This window comes from Stegostoma tigrinum, chromosome 5 (genome assembly GCF_030684315.1).
Source record: "Stegostoma tigrinum isolate sSteTig4 chromosome 5, sSteTig4.hap1, whole genome shotgun sequence".
NCBI lineage: Eukaryota > Metazoa > Chordata > Chondrichthyes > Orectolobiformes > Stegostomatidae > Stegostoma > Stegostoma tigrinum.
In genome coordinates this window covers 107283398-107301434 of record NC_081358.1, presented here as the reverse complement: position 1 = coordinate 107301434, position 18037 = coordinate 107283398, and positions in this window count along the sequence as shown.

Sequence of the window (18037 nt, the reverse complement as noted above, 5' to 3'; positions counted from 1 at the left end):
TTTCTTTATGTAGTAATTGTGTGCTGGGATAGGGGGGAAAGGCAAGAGATTGGCACTAGATAACAGAGTTGGACATGGCAATCAAGCTAGTACATGTACAATGGGAAGAATGGCCTTCTTCTTCATAGTAATAATTCTGTGAATCAGTCTGAACTGACATTAATAATGCCATCATCATGATTGGAGCCAGTCACTCAGTTTTATGTTACTGTTTATTTTACACACCTCTGGATGTTTGATATAATGGCTTAAAAGACTTGCCTGCTGATTATCAAACACTTTTTAAATTGCTTATTTTTGATCTTCATTTTTGGACCAGATGCTCTTCTCTTCTTCAACCTTATGCCCTTTTTTGTATGTTTGATAGAGACAAAGAGTCATTGAGTCATGCAGCTCGGAAACAGACTCTTCGTCCTTCTAGTCCATGCTGACTATTATCCCAAACTAAACTAGTCCCACCTGCCTCTGCTTGGCCCATATCCCTCCTAACATTTCTTATTCATGTACTTCGCTAAATGTCTTTTAGATGTTGTTACTGTGCTCACATCCACCAGTTTCTCTGGAAGTTCATTCCACACACAAACTACTGTCTGTGTAAAAGTTTGCCTTCACATCCTTTTTCAATCTTTCTCCTCTCACCTTAAAAGTATGCCCTTAGTCTTGAAACCCCAGCCTAGAGAAAAGACACCTGCCATTCACTTTATTTATATCCCTCATGATTTTAAAAACTTATATAAGGTCACCCCTCAACCTCCTACACTCCAGTGAAAGAAGCCTCAGTCTATCCTTATAACTCAAACCCTCCATTTCCGGCAGACTGCTGGTAAATCTGTTCTGAACACTCCACAGGTTGATAATATCGTTCCTGAAATAAGGAGACCAGAACTGGTCACAATAGTTCAGAAGTGGCCTCACCAACATTCTGTACAAACTCAGCATAATGTCCCAACTCCTATTCTCAAAACAAAAACTGCAGCTGTTGTAAACCAGGAACAAAAACAGAATTGCTGGAAAAACTCAGCAGGTCTGGCAGCATCTGATAACAAAAAAAATCAGAGTTAACATTTTGGATGAGTTCCGAGGAAGGGTCACCAGACCCAAAACGTTAACTCTGATCTTTTTTTTCTTCATAAATGCTACAAGACCTGCTGAGCTTTTCCAGCAATTTCTGTTTTTGTTCCTAATCTCTAAGGTCTGAGCAATGAAAGCACGCATGCTAAATGCCTTTTTAGCCACCCTGTCTATATGTGACGCACACTTCAACAAATTATTTCTCCGAACCCCTAGGTCTGTCTTTTCTACATTACCCAAGGCTCGACTTTAATTGTATATGTCCTGACCTTGTCTGTTTTACCAAAATGCAATGCCTCACAATTATCCAAGTTAAAATCCATCTGCCGCTCCTCAGCCCAAAGATGATGTGGTATTTTGTTATTTTTCTTGTTGATAAACAATAAAATTACTTTCTACTTTCATTCAAGAAATCTACTTCAAGGGATCCACTTTTTGATCGCAGTGCAGCAGCTGCATGCTAAAAAGGAGTTACAATTCTTTGCTGCAGCCAAACGATGGGATTAAAAAGAGAGGAATTCATTCATTCCTCCTCACCCAATTGTAACAATCTCCAGCTTGGGCTAAGCAGTGCTTTAACTTAAGAAGCTCAATCACTTTATACATAAGTGTTTAGCCAGAGAGAATCATAGCAAGCCTACAACGATGGCTGTTGAAGAGATTTAAGCCGATTATTGTGATAAGCCACTCCACACTGTACAATAGATTGGCATCAGCAGGTCTAAAGCTGGTAAACAGCTTGTGACTGTTAAAATGATGCTTGCAAGAGAGCATTAAGTACATGTGAAGTATCAGATTGACATTGGTGCTTTGTACAACAGTTTGAGCTGTGCAGACTTGTTTGAAGGGGCTGAAGGTAATGACCTGAAAATGATAAAGTTGAAGCTATCGAATGAAACACTGCTTGTGCCAAGTTAAGAAATACAAGTGAAAGCCCAGCATGACGGAAAGAACAATGATTTGGAGCTCCACATTTTAGACATTGAGCAAAATTCATTAATCTCAGCTAAAGCGCATCTAAAGCATGAACTGGTTTTGAGATTTGTTCATCACAAAGGCATTGACTGCTGAATAGGTCCTAAAATTAATATTCTTGCAGGTTTTAGATATTTTTTCTGGAAAGTATTATTTTGAAATGGATGAGAGCGTGACATTAACTTAGCATCAGTTGAAAAGAGTTCCATTTGCCCACAAGTCCAGCCTGAAAGTCAAAACAGAGAAAGTGGCAGCATCACTAAATCACTTAAGAAAAGGACAAAAGGATAGGCCGGCCAAGTAATCATACTTTGAGAAGTTGGCAGCTGGTGATAAGCACAAGAAAGTAGAAGAGACAGTGATCACAGAATAACTGAAGAAAATCCATGATAAGAAGAAAAGAATGAACAAGAAGAAAAAGAAGGAATGGAAGATGCCTGAAATCATGTACGTAAGTGCTATATTGACATTGAAAGGACTTTGCTCAGATCGTGACATTGGCAAAACCTTCAGAAAGGATGCAGATATTAACAGATATGAACGTGGTGCCACGATGTGTTAGATTTATGGACTGTTTTGCAATTTTTTTGCCTTATTAGCCATCAGACTGTGCACCTCTATGCAAGCTCATGGATAAGGATGTTCAGCAGTATTGGGAAACAGAACAATAAGTATTTTTCATTGAAATCAAACAATGAGCATCAGCAGTTCAACACACTCTAGAATTCATCAAACCAGCAGGGGGATTGAGCATGTACCTAACAAACTGAAAACAACTTGCATGCATACTGTCAAAAGATCTGAATGTTTTACACAGAATGAATGGAATGCATGTGCAGCAATTGACGAATGTAGAACAAATTAGAGTTTTCAGTTTTGTTCATGATCGATCATTTGTTTGCATTAGCTAACTTATAATTGGAAATAATGTGTTATTTTGTCGTTTGCTTAATTTAACAAAAATGAATTTGTGCATAGTCTTTCTGTTTATATCTCTTTCACTTTAGTTTGTGGCAGCTATTAAATATTTTACTTGAAACATGTGAAACACTGTAAGACTAAAGACAACAATTGCCGTTTGCCACATCAGGCATAGTATAGTCTTAGCTATGAGTAACAGTATGTCTATTCTGTGTCGAGTAAACCAATGTTAATTCGAATGTTCAGCAACTGGAACGTTTACTAGATTACGGACAGGGTGAAGAAAGTAAAAAGACCTTGTTCTTCCTCTTGACCTGCACTGAGTGATTCCTACTAGAAGCAGCAACAAAGCAAATATTGTACGCAACAGGATTATGCTTGGCTGCCAAACAGTCAGCATAAATTTAAATAATAAGCTCAGTGCTTGTTTTCAATGGGGAGCCATGTTGTAAAGATATCCCATTGTTGATAAGGTTACAAAGAATGACAATTTTCTAACCTGTGCTGCTTTCAAAAATTAATTACCAGTCAGTGAATTTTCTCAAATGAATACGTTCTGCGTTGTTGAGGTTTACTTTGGAACTGTTCTGTAAATTTGCATTTCATTAAGGCTACTTTATGGACAGAACAATGGAGTCTAGTTTGTTTAGAGACAATATTTAACCTTGATACTGACATTATGCACACTGAAATATTGTATGCCAGGACAAATTTAAACAGTTACTTTGTTAATCTGTAGTCATGTCAACTTATCTCACGAATTTGTTCTTCAGTAATTATAATTAAGTTTGCAATGTTAATTGATGTTGTGGTCTCTATTGCAGGATACCATATGATAGCAATTGTGCATGTCAATGGATTGGAGAGAATCGGTGGGATTCACAGCACAACTGGAGATCATTTAACCCATTGGTTGTGTTAGTTCTAAGCGGCCACTCCTTTTTGAAAACAGGACCCACATTAATTGTTCCAAATTTTGTTGGATCCCGTTCACTAAATCCTTTACAATAACTGTCAGTAGCACATAAGTCTTCATTATTCTCTATTTTATAATTTAAAAGTAAAATAAAATCATCTCTGGAGATTCAGTCATTCAGTTCAACCTATTGAATTTCAGGTAACAATCTATGTTGAAATTCTTGATTGCTATTTAAGAGAAAATGTAAATCATGACAATTAGCTACATAAAACACATTAATGATCCTAGGACGTTCAAAGAATTACAACAATAGATGTCTCCTTTTGGTGCGTGGGTGAAAATCTCTCTCTTTCCAGTAAATAATTAATTTACTGCCCAAACGAAAGTGGATTGGACAAGGGAGTCAGAGAATGGGGACATAATCTCAACATGAGTCCACACCTTCCCTGCCTGCAGGAAAAGAAGGTAGGGAGGTGGGATGGGTGGGTGTGTGGTAATTAGAAAGTTAAAATCATTGCTGTTATAGAGTAATGATTTAAATACATACTTCATAGTAATATTGTCAGCAAACAATGCTAGGTCAACATTTGACTGTACTATTTTATTTCTTATTTTTAGTTTTATTTTTAATGGAAAAATCAATCAAACACAGATTTCTTGATAATGATAATCTGAGTGTTTAATTCATACAAAATTAGGAATTTGGATCAGGGTGGAGAGTGATTAGAACAAGAAAACGTGAAGGATTATCGAAAGTTCAGAGTGAAAGTTAAAATAAAGAGTGATCTGGTATTGTACAAATGAGCCAATTAGTCAACATAAAAGGGAATTACAAATTTTTCCACAGTTCTACGAAAAGTAAGAAAAAGCATTAAGTAAGAGAGTTTGCCAATGATGATCACATGAAGGGGCCTGCTCATTCAAACAAAAAGCATTAATGAAGTATTGAATGAACACTTTGCATTTGACTTTACAAAGGAAAATGTTGCAAAATTTATACTGAATGACAAAACAGTTAAAACACTGGATGGGTTAGGATACATCTGAGAATATTGAACTATTTCATCCAGGAATTTCTGCTGGCACTAAACAATACTTTACAATCATCCTCAGAATAGTAATGGTGACCCAACCTTAGTAGGACAATCAGTTTCAGCTGAGTGGTGAGAAACTTTTGGAAATGATAATCCTGGACAAAATTCATAATCACCAGGACAAATGAAGGTTGTTTATCGAAAGCCAGATTAGATCCATTAAAAGGCAAATAATGTTTAGCTAAATTAATTGATCTTTCTTATGAGACAACAGGGATGATTGTTGAGCATAATATGGGTGATGTTTGTTGGCTTGCTCGCAGAGCTGGCTGGTTGTTGCACAGACGTTTCATCACCATGCTGGGTAATATCATTAGTGCGGCCTCCAATGAAGTGATGTTGTTCTACTGTGCTTGGAATTTGTATGATCCGGTCTGTTAAGTTGAATTGTGCCACTTCGGGTTCTGTTCTGCATGGGTTTATATAAGGGGTGTAGTTCCACATGTTTGTTGATTGCATTACGGGTTGAAAACAGGGCCTCTTGGAATTCTCGTATGTGTCTGTGGTTGGCTTGAGCTAGAATGGTCACATTGTCCCAGTTAAATAGATAGTTGATAGTGTGTACATAGACTTCCAAAAGGTGTTTCATGAAGTATCTCATACTTGAACTGTCAGCACAGCTGAACAATGTGGTATAAAAGGGAAAATAATAGCGTAAAGATGAAGTTTACTGTGTGAAGTAGAAAAAGTGGGATAGTATATATAGTTTGGTTTGGAAGTGGGTTTCCAAGCAGTTGGTCATAAGATCATTCCTGTTCTTGATACTTATTAATGACTTGGTCTAGAATGTACAAGACTCATTTTCAAAAGTTTTAGATGACGCTAGTTGTGGAAGTATGAACTGTGAGGAGAAAGTCTTAAACTTCAGAAGGATGGTGATCAATGGCAGTAAATAATTAGACAAGCTACGAGAATGTCATGAATTACCAAATCAAGAACTGAATACAAAGATAGTGAGTTTAGAATGAGGGATGAGTGTTGAACTCTGAAGAAGAGCTGTACTGGGCTCAAAACATTAATTCTGTTTGTCTCTCCACAGATGTTGCTGAGCCTGCTGAGTTTCTCCACACGTGCTGTTTTTATTTTAGTTTATCATGGCTGTCAACAGTCCTCAGTCAAATCAAGGCAGTTAGCCTTCAGTCAAGTGGTCCCATAACAGTTAGCCAAAGGCATCCTCTGATCACAGGCCCGGATTAGAAATGGTCAGTCGGCCACTTGGGTGGTCTACTTCACATAATGGAAGAGTATCTGAATGTCAGGTAACCCACCAACAATCTTGACTTTTTATGCCCTATTGTAGATTAACTTAAAAACATTGAAATATAGAAACATAGAAGATAGGAGCAGGAGAAGGCCATTTGGCCTTTCAAACCGTCACCACCATTCTTCACGATCATGGCTGATTGCCCAACTCAATAACCTAAAACTGATTTCTCCCCATAAACTTAAATCCATTTGCCCCAGGTGCCATATTTAGTCACCTCTTGAGTACCTTCAATGTTTTGGTGTCAACTACTTCCTGTGGTAATGAATTCCACAGGCTCACCACTCTTTCGGTGAGAAAATATCTCCTCATCTCTGTCCTAAATGGTCCACCTCAAATCCTCAGACTGTGACCCCTGGTTCTGGGCACATCCACCATTGGGAAAATCCTCCCTGCATCTACCCTGTCCAGCCCAGTTAGAATTTTATAAGTTTCTTATAAGTTCCTCTTGGATAGAAAGTTTGGCAGGTATTAAGAGCGTTATTTTTGGTGGGAAGGTAGGAAAGTGTCTGAGATGTGCAAGTAAGCAGTGCAAAAGGCATGAAGCTTAAGTATTGCCAGGTGTTTGGGATGGTGACGATGAATGAAGGAAAATGTGAGGATGGCAGTGAGAGTGATAGAGCATGATCCTTTGTGGAAGAGGATTCAGGAGCAGAATTAAAGTAGGCGTGAGATATCAAAGGGAAAATGCTTATATATATATACTGGCAGAGTGGAGAAGGTCATTGACATTCTTCCTATAGTGCTATGCATTCCTTCAGGTAGCTGACTCAGCTGGCAACCATGAATCAGTCTGGTGTTGTCGAGTGTCATTCTCTCCATTGCTGGCCCTGTGAGGACTGGACATCGCTAGCTTGATTAGAACAATTTGAAAGAGTGGGCAAATGAATAGTAGATAATGTATAATGTGTATAAATGTGAAGTTATCCCCTCTCCTGACAAAAGTAGGAAGGCAGATTATTATTTTTGAATGGTAAGGTAGGGGTGTCTTTGCATGACAGTGACTGAAGGTAAGCATGTCGATGCAGCAAGCAGTGAAAAAGCAAATGGTATGTTAGCCTTCAAAGCAAAATGATTTGAGTATAGGTCCAGGGATGTCTTGCAGTCATTGTTCAGAGCTGTGGTTAGGCCACACCCAGAATAGCATATGCAGTTTTGTTTTTCTTATCTGAGGAAGGATGGTTCTGACTATGGAGAAGGTGCAACAAGGGTTTATGAGACAGATTCCTTGAATGGCAGAACTGACATATGAGGAGAGACTGCATCAGTTAAGACTATGTTCAATAGAGTTTAGACAAATGTGGGACAATATGATATATATGCATAAAATACTGACAGGAGTGGAAAGGGTGGATGCAGGAGGGGTGTTCCATCTGATGGGAAATGTGGAATCTGGGACTAGAGTCTAAGAATCCCGGGGAGGCTGTTTACATCAGAGAATGATGAACCTGTGGAATTCTCCACCACAGAAAACAAATGAGGCCATAATATTGAATTTTTCAGTGTTAGATATCATTCTGAGGGCTAGAGGGATCAAAGTGTGTAGGGAGAAAGCAGGAACACAGTACTGAAATGGATGACCAGCCATGGTCATGTTGAATGGCACAGCAGACTTGAAGGACCGAATGACCAGCTCCTGTTTTCTATATTTCAGTGCTTAAATCACCGACGGTATCTTCAGCATAGTGGTCAGTAGAATTTACAAGTAGGCTATATACTTTGCTAGTAAAACATAATTGGGACTGGAAGGCAGCATAAACAGAATAAATTTCAGATGAAACCATTTTATCTCACAAACTCAGGTAATGGTGGATAACAAAGTGTGGAGCTGGATGAACACAGCAAGCTAAGCAGCACCTTAGGAGCACAAAAGCTGACGTTTCGGGCCTAGACCCTCGAAACGTCAGCTTTTGTGCTCCTAAGATGCTGCTTGGCCTGCTGTGTTCATCCAGCCCCACACTTCATTATCTCAGATTCTCCAACATCTGCAGTTCCCATTATCTCAGGTAATGGCATCTTGTTTCAAACTTTTTGATTTCTTTATTGTTGTTGTTATAGGGAAGAATCCTGTGTCTGGCTTTCAGTGTGCTTAGGGGCTTGATCATATTGAGATCTGCAGTGAGGCTGCTTCAAATGGTCCTGGATCATGTAAAGAAGGTGAAAATAGGTATCCAGCCTTCCTGGTACTAATCAGGAACTCATTTCCTCTTACTGGAAATGCTGTGTTTCAATGAAGTGTATGCTGCAAGAACAAATTTGATAGTGAAGTTCAGTTTGCCAAAAGCTTCTACCAATGGTTCACACATAGAGCAGCTATCAAAGAAATTGGCAAAGAGCTCTAATTTTATAGAAATAAAATTCAAGACAGAACTTGAGATGGGATTAGGTGTTGGAGCGATGGTTGGGATATGGAAGGAAATGTGAAACCCTCGTGGTTAGAAATCCCACACTTTCCCATGGGATCTTGGCAGAATCTCTGTACAATAAGTCACAAACAGCTAAAAATGGTAATTTACACAATTATGACCTGGCTGAATTACACAACAGATCAGGAGAAGCCAGGAAAAAGGATAAAAGATCGCAAGGTTATTCAATGAACAGAAGGATAGTTAATTGCCCTCACCAATATTTATTCCTCAAGCATCATCAGTAAGATGGACTATCTCATTAAAATCACAATGTTGTTTCTTGAAATTTGCTGTTCTCATAACAGCTATTATACTTCCTACATTACGAAACAACAGATACTGTGTCAGAAACAGCAAGCTTGTAATTATACAAAGATAATCCACAAAAATACTTAAAACATGTTTTACATACTTAACAATTACCATTAAGCCACAACTACATGCTTAAAACATGTTGCAGTTAAAGCAGATGACATTCAGAAGAAATTGAGAATGGGAGGTTGTTAATGCTCTATCAATGTTTCGATAAGATTAATGGCAAACAGATGATGGGTATTGATTGTTTTGTTATCCTGCAACAAATAAAGGATGCTCATTGAGCAATGGTAGTTGCCCTACCTATGAACTTGAAGACCTGGATATAAATTCCACCTGTTTCTGAGGGTGTGTCATAACATCTCTAAATACGTTAAGTTGGGAAAAGTAAGTTAAATTAAAAGATTATTTCCCAAAACAAAAGCAGCTGGAGATGGGTCTTCTAATGTAGTGGTAGTGCCTCTAACTTTGAGCTAGGATGCCTGATTCTTGTCCCACCTGCTCCAGAAATGTATAATAGCTTCTCTGAACAGGATGATTAAAAAATTTCTGAAAAGGATTTGTGCTACAGCAGGTGTCAGAGCTCATTACTTCCTCCAGAAAATTGTTTTAATTTAAATGTGTTAAATTTTGTTTAAAATATGGTCCTGCAGATGCCCTCCAATGATTGGTTCTTTAAGTTAAATAGTTTATAGTTAATTTATTTGATCATTCAATAGTGTATAAAAAGGGGGCTTGTTAACATTAGTAGGGCTGGAAAGCATCATTTCACCCAAAATGATATTTTAATTTAAAAATAGCAAGCTTCTACTCACCTTTAGTGGCTCCATCCCTGCCTCTTTGACTGGTCTGTCTTCTCTCCACCTATCTTCTCCTTCAATCTGCCTCCCCCTCTCTCCCTATTTATTTCAGAATCCACTTCCCCTCCCCCATTTCTGAAGAAGGGTCTAAGCCCGAAACGTCAGCCTTCCTGCTCCTCTGATGTGTGTGATCTGCTGTGTTCATCCAGCTCTACACCTTGTTATCTAAGCTTCCATTGAAGTTTTTCTTTGTTACAGTGCCACTTTAAGGGACTTTCAATCAGGTAATTTAGTTTGTTGGCTTTATTTATTTTCTCAAAGAACAAAAAGGATTACGTAGATAGTGGACACCACGGGGTCTGGACAGCATCATTAGCTCCAAAAATGACACTTCAATTTAAATTCAACTGAATGTTTCTTTTTGTTACAGTGTTATTTCGAGGGTTTCAATCAATTTGTTTATTTGCTCAATGCGCATTCAAAAGGATATAAAAAGTGTTTGCTGGGATATTGAGGTAAAAGAGATCTATGAGATTATTTTCTGTGAAGAGGCCAACTATTAAAGATAAGCTCTACATCTTGTTTCCTATTTCACTATATGGCTCAGATCCAATTTAATGAAGGTTACGGACTGGTGTGTTATATTGGGACTTTCACACATTTCTGAAGATGTCCGAAATTAACATTAGGAGTTTTGATGAAAAACAATCCAAGAAGAGAATCCTGTAGTGCATTGGTCTTTAATAAGTCTATATCAAACAATGGTGAGCAGAAGGGGCAATGTTGATATTCCGCAGGAGACCCAACAGAGCTGTTGTCAGAAGTCAGGAATCAGGCAGATTCTTCGCTTGCGAACATCACTTGGGAAGAGATTTGTCCGCGATTTCGTTGGCACAACCATTGGTGGCTGTAGAGTCCTATTCTGGACCTGCAGATCCTGGGACAGTGCGGGCAGGGGAATGTTCCGGACAGCGGGGCTTGAGATGAGGGCTCCTCCCTGCGTTTCCGTCTGTCCTCTGCAGCTGCTCTCCTCGAACATTCGAACTACTCCGTCGCCGTCGTAGTTTTCTTCCGCCATGCGTCCCTGTCAGAGGCCAGCTTTTGCCATTCCGTTGAGGCTATGCCAGCCTGAGACAGCTGTTGCTTCAGTTAGCCATTGTAGCGCTTGCGCGGGGCACCGCGGTTTCTTTTGCCATTGCAGAGTTCCCCAAAGAACACTGCCTTGGGTATTCTGGTGTTGTCCATCCTCGATACGTGACCTGACCATTGAGGTTCCTTCAGGAGAAGGGTCGCTTCGAAGCTGGGGAGCAGGGCCTTTTCCAGCACTTCGTTGTTAGAGACGCGGTCCTGCCAGGTGATGCTCAGTATAGAGCGCAGACAACGTTGGTGGAATCGTTCCAGCAGCCACATCTGTTTCCGATACAGAACCCAGGCCTCGGAGCCGTAGAGCAGTGTGGTGATGACCGCAGCGTTGTAAACCTGGATTTTCGTCGACATGCTTATCGAGTGGTTTCCCCATACACGCTTCCGCAGTCGCCCGAAGGCGCTACTTGCTTTTGCAAGGCGATTGCCGACGTCTCCTGTGGCTGTAGCATCGTTGGAGATTATGCTTCCCAGGTACGTGAAACGTTCAACGGTGTTGAGGGGGTGGCCGTCGATCGAGATTCGAGGTGGGTTGTATGCGCTGCATGGTGGCTTCTGGTACAGGATCTCCGTCTTCTTCAGACTGATCGTTAGCCCGAAAGCCTTTGCAGCTTCGGAGAAGCATGTCACTGCAGTATGTAGCGCATCTTCTATGTGTGTGAGTAGGGTGCAGTTGTTCGCATACAGCAGCTCCATGATGGGCTCCCGTGTTGTCTTCATACGAGCGAGGAAGCGGCGCAGATTGAAGATATTGCCGTCCGGGTGGAAGTGAATGTAGATGCTGCTCGTGATGCCCTCCTTCGCTTCCTGCAGCATCATGTTGAAGAAGATGGCAAAGAGCGTTGGTGCCAAGACACAGCCCTGCTTCACATCGTTGTTGATTGGGAACGGGAAGTACCGTAAGGAAATAAATAAGACATTTTAATTCCTTTTTTTAATAAATGCTCTCCAGTTATTTTGTTTTAATACTCTATTCCTCTTACTTTCTCATCTAAATACTGAAAGCATTGGCTTTGCAGAGGCAAGACTTTAGCAATCTTGCTATTATTCATGTGTAAGATTAAACAGACAATGTTACAGCTTCAGCAAACAAACACCATGGTTGAGCCCAAACAAGTCCTCAACTGACCACCACATATGATCACACTGGACAATGGGGTCAGTGTATTTCTGTTCTGAGCAGTAGACCCTGGCTGACTTTTGATTTTTAAAGATCAAAGGTGTTAAAAACAGACCATGGAGCAACATCACTAAAGCAGATGTTGCAGGCACCTGCTGGATCCAGTTGTCATCTTCCTTTCACTGGAATTAATGAGAATAGAACTATTTTTATCTAAATAGAACTACTGCTATAAAATTAAAATTATGACACTCCCTGTCAGTTTGAATTGACTTACCACTTCCAGAGCACAGGTCTGCTGCTGAACACAGTTAGATTATTTCAATAACTGAAGCAAACATGTTCAGCATATATTATAAATAGTTACAGGTAGAAGGTGATTTCAGGGTTATAACACAATCTCTGAATACAGATAATGTTCAGAAACAACTTGAGATATTTGGCATCATCTGAACTATTCAAATGAATGATATACCTCATGATTGGTTTATTAATTCCTGCTTGACATTTTGCTTATTTCAATTTCCCAATATCCTGCACTGTTACAATTGACCATTCACCCACATTTTTTCATTGCTCATAATCAGCGAGTTACCAGTGGGCTGGATTAATGTGAGATCCCTGGCAATAGGGTAGCAGGCAGTCAAAGAAATGGAGCAATCTGAAGCCAAGCTGTCACTATATTCTGTGATAAATGTTGAAATCAAAAACATTTTCGAAGAATCACAGTGATTAGCCAATGCCAATCAATGTTTTATCTTGCAACAGAGCTCTGCCTTGTTCAACTTAGTTGTGAATTTGACCTTCTAACATAAGCAGCAGCACAATCTATTCATTCCCAAAGTCATATTCAAGTTTCACAGTGGGGGGTTACAAAGCCCTTCACTGTTAGCTTGCAAACTGATTGTAGAATTATAGCCAATTTGTGAGTAATGTTTGTTTATGTGACTGGAAAGTTGCATTATCTCCATTAAGCTCTGCAGTTTAAAAAAAAGTGCTGAGCACTTTGTAGATTTAATTTAAAGGCTGCTTCTGAAAAGCTTAAAAGTGGAGAGCACCAGCAAACAGAGAAGACCAGGCAAATTATGAAGCAGCAGTGAAATGGTGCTGGCATTGGAGTTTCCAACAGCTCAGAAATTGTATGAATGAGAGATGGACGGAGATTAAATAAAAAGTCAACTTTCAACTAATACTTTTACAGTAGGAAATGAATGATTGGCAATTGGCAAAAAAAATTGGCTTCTGACACAAAATAAACTGCCAAGTGGATAGTCAGTTTGCCTGCTAGAAAGAAACTTAAAATGTATTCAATGTATCCTGGCATTGCATTTTTTTTAATGATGCATCCTTTTCTCAGAACTGGAGAAGTGCTTCTGAAGCATGTTAACTTTATTTTCTACTTTTTTTTGTCTTTTTTTCTAAATTAACTTCATTTTATTATTGGATTTGACTTTGTTTTAGTGATGATAATATCTCTGATACACACAGAGCTTCTCAACCATTATTGCCTCATTAGAAAACAGCAGGGGCAAGCAGAATGTTTACATTTTGTAAAAGTCTTTTTTGAATTATGTAATCCGTTGTCTTTATTTTTACATTTTTCAATTATTACCAATTCCTCTGCATTCAGGTTCAGCAAGAAATCTCACTTGCTGCTCGCAATAAATGTCAGAAACAGCAGGGCACAGTTGAGTATGTCCATCAATTTATTTCATTTTGTCTAACAAATTGTTTATTTAGTGGACATTCCTTTTATAGCATTCTGTTTTCCAGTGTTATTTTTATACTCTTAGGCTGGAATTTACAATGCTTCCGAAACACTTTTGGCCTAGAAATTTCCATGAATGCTGAGTAAGTGAATCTAGTCTTGGTGTGATATCAATTCCTTGAAGCTAAAAATGTCCTGAATTAAATCCAAATCCATTTATAATCATTAAGTTTTAGGATAGTTTTGGAAATGGATAAGACTGGTCTTTGAGTGAAAGTGCCAAATTTGGGGAAGGCGAATTGCAATGGTATTTGGCAGGAATTGGAAAAGTTGGACTGGAGGCAGGTGTTTGAAGGTAAATGTGCATCTAACATGTGAGAATCTTTTAAAAGTCAGTGGACAAAATTTCAGGACCAACATGCTCCTATGAGGCTGAAAGAAAAAGATAGAAAGATTTAGCATTATTGGGTGACAAGAGATTTTGCAAGTTAATTTACAAAGGTATAAAAAGGTAAATGTAAAGCTTAGGAAACAAAATCAAACAAGGGTCTTGAAGAGCATAAAGAAACATAAAATAGAATTTGGGAGGGCTAGAAGGGGCTATGGAATGTTCTTGGCAAGTAGGATTAAGGAGAATCCCAAGGCATTTTACATTTAGATTAGCAACAAGAGGGTAGCTAGGGAAAGGAGATCCACCCAAGGAAGAAGGAGGAAATTTATGTGTGGAATCAGAGGAAGTGGGTGAGGTCCATCATTAGTACTTTGTATCAGCATTCACTAAGCAGAAATACATGAATGATGGTAAGTTTAGGGGTTTGATGATACTCTAAGGTATGTCAATGTTAAGAAGGAGGTAGTGTTGGGTATCTTGAAAAACATTAAAGTAGATGAGCCCCCAGGGCCTGATGGGATCTTTCGCGAGATACTGAAGGAAGCAGAAGAAGTCTTGACAGAGATCTTTCTATGTTCTTTAGCCACAGGCAACTGGGGATAGCCAATGTTGTTCCTTTCTTCAAGAAGAGCAACAGGGACAAACCTGGTGAGGTTACAAGCTGGTGAGCCTAACATCATTGATAGTGCAATTAGAGAAGATACTTGCGTTTGAAGAGGAATGGACTTATTAGAGATAATCAACATCGCTTTATGAAGAGGCGGTCTTATCTCACAAACCTGATTGGAGTTTTTGAGTAAGTAATGAAGATGATTGATGAGAGTACAGCAATGGATGTTATGCTATGTATTTTCACAAGGCCTTTGGAAAGACCCCTCATGGTAGGCTTGTCCAGAAGATCAAATTGCATGGAACTCATGATGAGTTAGCAAGCTGCATACAAAATTGGCTTGTTGCTTGAAGACATAGTGTAGTTGTGGAGTGATTTTTTAAATTCTAGCTTGAAGTGGTGTTCTGCAAGGATCTGTTGTTAATAATAAGTGGATAATTTGAGTGAAAATATCAGTGATCTGACTAATAAGTGTACAGAGGAGACAGAAGTTGGTGAATTATGGAGTGTAAGGAAGGATATCAAAGCAGCAGAATATAGTTTAGCTGGAAAGTTGGGCAGAGGAATAGCAGATGAAGTTTTATCCGGAAAAGTGTGAGATGACACATTTTCAGAGGACAAATCATAGAATCATGGCATTGTTACAGTGTGGAAACAGGCCCATTTGGTCCATCTGGTCCACACTGACCCTCTGGATGGCATACCACTCAAACTCCCCCCCTAACCCTCTCCCTGTAACCCTGCATTTCCCTTGGCTAATCTATCTAACTTACAGATCTTTGGACTGTGGGAGAAAACCTGAGCGTCTAAAGGAAACTCATGCAAACATGGGGAGAATGTGGAAATTCCACACAATCACCCGAGTGTGCAATTAAATCTGGGTTCCCGGCACTATGAGGCAGCGGTGCTGACCGCTGAGGCACCATGCTTACCAAATGCATCAGGAAAGTATACTGTAGATGGCCAGACCCTTGGAAGCATTGATATATAGAGGGATCTTAGGATTCAAGTCCATAGCTTTCTGAAAGAAGCAATATCAATGGATAAGATGGTAAAGAAAGCACCTAGAGATAGTAAGAACTGTCGAATGCTGGAGTCAGAGATAAGACAGTGTGGAGCTAGAGGAACACAACAGGACAGGCAGCATCAGAAGAACAGGAAAGCTGATGTTTCAGGTCTGCTTGCCTTCATCGGTCAAGGCATTGAGTATGAAAGTTAGAAAGTCATGTCTCAATTGTACAAGACTTTAGTCAGGCCACATTTGGAGTACTGTGTACAGGTCTGGTAGCTGCACTATAGGAAAGAGGTGGAAGCTTTGGAGAGGGTGCACAGGACATTTACCGGGATGTTCATTAGATTGGAGTGCATTAGCTACAAGCAGGGTTTGGACAAACTTGAATTGTTTTCGGTAGACTATCAGTGCTGATGGTTGACCTGATAGAAGTATTTAATTATGGTGGGGGTGGGGGGGGGGGGAAACGATCGAATAGGGTGGATAGTCGGTGTCTTTTTCCCAGGACAGAAGTTTCAAACACTAGGGAGAATAAGTTGAAAGTGAGAGGGGGTATGTTTAAAAGAGATATGAGAGGAACATTTTTTACACAGAGGGTGATAGATTCCTGGAACGCGCAGTCAGTTGAGATGGCGAAAATATATACGACTTCAATATCTAAGAAGCATTTAGCCAGACACATGTATGGGCAGGGAACAGAGGGATATGGACCATGTGCAAGTAGATGTGATTCGTGTAGAATAACATCATGGTTGGCACAGACATAGTGGACTGAAGGCCTTGTTTCTGTGCTGGACTGTTCTGTTTCTATGTTGCATGTTTAACACACTTCCCTGGGCTAGGAATGTGGAAAATAATCATGATTAAGGGAGGCAATGGCCTAGTGATATTATTGCTAAACTATTAATTCAGAGACTCAGGTGAAGTTCTAGGGACCCATATTTGAATCCAGCCACAACAGATGGTGGAATTTGAATTCAGCCAATAATGCCTGGAATTAACAATCTATTGATGACTGAGTTTTGATAGTGGGAAAAAAACACTCATCTGGTTCACTGATGTTCTTCAGGAAAGGAAATCTGCCCTTTTCATCTGGTCTGGCCTGAATCCAGACCCACAGCAATGCGATTGCTTCTCAACTGCACTTTGAAATGGTCCAGTGAGCCACTCAGTTATACCTAATAAAAACCAAAAAAAAACTGCAGATGCTGTAAATCAAGAACAAAAACAAAGTTTTGGAAAAGCTTAGCAGGTCTGGCAGCATCTGCGAAGGAGAAAACAGAGTTAATGCTTTGGGTCCGATGACCCTTCCTCAGAACTGATGGTGGCTGGGAATATGTCAGTTTATATGCAAAAAATAGGGAGGTGGGTGGGGTAGGGAGTAAACAATAGGATAGACCCCAAAAAGAGAGAAGGACAGTTGGACAGACAAAGGAGTTGCTAACAATCAGGCTGCGAGGGTGAGTGGGGACTATTAGTGATTAACAACAGGGGGTGTGGAATGGCAGGCTACTATGGTAACAAGGCATTGACAGAATGCAGAGCTGGGCTGAGAAATGGCAGATGGAGTTCAACCTGGATAAATGTGAAGTGATGCATTTTGGAAGGTCGAACTTAAATGCTGAATATAGGATTAAAGGCATGATTCTCGGCAGTGTGGAGGAACAGCAGGATCTTGGTGTTCAAGTGCATAGCTCCCTCAAAGTTGCCACCCAGGTGGATAAGGTTGTTAAGAAAGCATGTGGTGTTTTGGCTTTCATTAACAGGGGAATCGAGTTTAAGAGCTGTGAGGTTATGCTGCAGCTCTACAAAACCCTGGTGAGACCACACTTGGAATATTGTGTCCAGTTCTGGTCGGCCTATTATAGGAAAGATGTGGAGGCTTTGGAAAGGGTACAAAGGAGGTTTACCAGGATGCTGCCTGGGCTGGAGGGCTTGTCTTACGAGGAGAGGTTGACTGAGCGCGGACTTTTCTCTCTGGAGAGAAGGAGGAAGAGAGGTGACCTGATCGAGGTGTACAAGGTAATGAGAGACATGGATAGAGTCAATAGCCAGAGTCTTTTCCCCAGGGCAGGATTGACTGCCACAAGGGGTCATAGTTTTAAGGTGTTAGGAGGAAGATATAGAGGAGACGTCAGAGGAAGGTTCTTCACCCAGAGAGTTATGAGCTCATGGAATAGTTTACCAGTGGTAGTCATGGAAGCGGAGTCATTAGTGACATTTAAGTGACTACTGGACATGCACATGGACAGCAGTGAATTGAGGGGAATGTAGGCTAGGTTATTT